The 2437-nt window shown below is 43.7% G+C and overlaps 1 long non-coding RNA gene across 1 annotated transcript; it reads right to left on the bottom strand.

Moving 5' to 3' along the window:
• Window positions 1–1169: 1169 nt before the first annotated feature.
• On the bottom strand, window positions 1170–2049 carry LOC147724758 (uncharacterized). The gene is made up of 3 exons (XR_015310108.1): window positions 1935–2049; window positions 1771–1844; window positions 1170–1345 (listed from the first exon to the last, which is right to left on the bottom strand). It is a non-coding gene; the product is annotated as an uncharacterized LOC147724758 (long non-coding RNA).
• Between the last annotated feature and the right edge of the window lie 388 nt (window positions 2050–2437).

Raw genomic sequence — 2437 nt, 5'->3', positions numbered from 1 at the left:
GGGACCGGCTCGTTCTGAGTCCTCACCCGAACTGTACGAGGAATCTGAGAAAGTAGTGAAGTTTCTCCTGCCCCTATAGGCCCCTCGGCCACGGTTAGTGAATCTCCCTTGATTGTCCTGTCTGTAATATTCGTCCTGCAGGTAGGGATAGGTTCTTTTTTTGTCGTACGACCTCACGTCTCGGGCTAATTTCTCAAGTTTCTTTTTGATTGTGGTCGTTTCAAAGTCCTGGAGGGTCGCCACCAGTTTAGTCAATGCCTCTTTGGAGTTAGTGAGAGTGGAATCCCCACTTATCTCAGCTTTTAGGTCAGCTATCTGCTTTGTTAGAATGGCAATTTGTTCACTGGCTGTTTCAGTACCGAGGACCATCCAATGTCGCGAACAATTGTTCGCGACAAAGCTGAAACCTTCTCGAAACTTGGGAACGTCGATAAAAATAGCGGGTTCAACTTTAACCTGTAAGCCTACAGGGATAATGTTGGATTGTAGACACTGTGCCAGAAAATGTCCATGAAGTTTGGTTCTGATGAGTTTTTTCTCTAGACGCTCCAGCTGATTAACTTTGTCATTGAGAGAAAAATCAATCACAGGTGTGGTTGAGGACAGGAAAGTGTTAGCAGAGTCTGAGAGAAATTGTTTGATGTAGTCCTCAGTATACGAAAGAACCTCCTTATCAACCATGGTGGTTGAAAAAATCGTTTAAGAAACAGAAATGAAATGAGGATAGGTATATAGGGTATGAAAGAAAAAGAACCTCGCAGACCAGCGTCTGCTCGAAGTATATTATGAATAGAGGGGCTCGACCCATGTGGTCAGTGGGACCTGGGTAATAGGTTGAGCTATATGAAGGGGTCCCTGAACAAACACACAACAAATACTTGAAATTTCACTTAATTATTTGAATAGAAACAACACAAAAATGATGGTGGACAGTGTTTTTATTATCACTGCACCAAAAACCATATATTGATTATGCAATTGCTAGTATAGTATATAAAATTCAAGTGCGCCCACAGAGGAAGGGGGAAGGAGTGCAAGGGAAGGGGTGTGTTTCAATTAGTTAACATCACTAATCATAAAAAATCATTAAGCACCAATCCACAACTGAAAACATCATTATCATTGATCCATATGTTGAAGATCAAGAAAAAAAACACATGTTAAGCAGAACATATCACATGAAACAGAAACTCCCGTGATGATTATTATTATCAATCTTGGGTTAAGGAGTTCGTGTAAGTAGATGGTGGTCTACGTTTCGACCCAAAGGTGTAGGATAGTGGATCCTTACTCGCGGGTCTTCATCAGGACGTTGGGGGGGTGAAGGAAGGAGTGGGGCTGTGTCCTAGGTGTAGAAAAGGAAAAATACGCTAATTACTTGAAACGGTCTCAGAAGAGTCCCGACATAATTGGATTACAAGGGGCCCGAAGGCCAGTAGAAACAAGGCATTAAAATTTCAAAGGAAATTAAAAAGAATTTAAAAGGAGGTTGGATGAACTGAGGACGGAACACTACATGGTTGGGTAACCCGACAAAGTAGATAGACAGGGCAACCGCCCTGCTGGGCGTATTTACGTCTCCAGGAGGGGGCCAGTCCCAGTTATTAAACGTGGTGTCTGAAAAGGCATATTGAAAAAGGTGGTGTCTGAAAAGGCATATTGAAAAAAGTGGTACCGTAGCACCGAACACAAAAAAACACTAGCCCGCTTATGGGCTGATGTAGGGTAACATCAAAAAAGTAACCTTAGTAATAATAGGGTGTAAATCACCTGGTCTTGATGCCAAGGCAGGATATGTGGATTATGTCCGTATTTCTCAAACACGGGCGTTCATCTGGAAAACACTGATTGAAAAACGAAGTATCAGAAGGGGGGGGCGCAGGGTAAGGTCATAAAAGATGTCTCGCACGCATTGCCAGAGTGCAAAAACTCACCCGAGGGGGATTGTAAAACAATCACACAGAAGGAGCAGTCACAGCACGTCTCCTTCACAGTAGTTGAAAGCTTCGTAACTAGTGCGTCCCAAAAGTGGATCGAGCACAACCGACCGCCGTCTGGAATTCCGTTTTTCCAGACGGCGGTCGGTTGTGCTCGATCCACTTTTGGGACGCACTAGTTACGAAGCTTTCAACTACTGTGAAGGAGACGTGCTGTGACTGCTCCTTCTGTGTGATTGTTTTACAATCCCCCTCGGGTGAGTTTTTGCACTCTGGCAATGCGTGCGAGACATCTTTTATGACCTTACCCTGCGCCCCCCCTTCTGATACTTCGTTTTTCAATCAATGTTTTCCAGATGAACGCCTGTGTTTGAGAAATACGGACATAATCCACATATCCTGCCTTGGCATCAAGACCAGGTGATTTACACCCTATTATTACTAAGGTTACTTTTTTGATGTTACCCTACATCAGCCCATAAGCGGGCTAGTGTTTTTTG

This window comes from Lissotriton vulgaris, chromosome 4_1 (assembly GCF_964263255.1).
Source record: "Lissotriton vulgaris chromosome 4_1, aLisVul1.2, whole genome shotgun sequence".
In the NCBI taxonomy this organism is placed as follows: Eukaryota; Metazoa; Chordata; class Amphibia; order Caudata; family Salamandridae; genus Lissotriton; species Lissotriton vulgaris.
The sequence above is the reverse complement of the archived record's forward strand: the minus strand, read 5'-3'. Positions and strand labels throughout refer to the sequence as shown.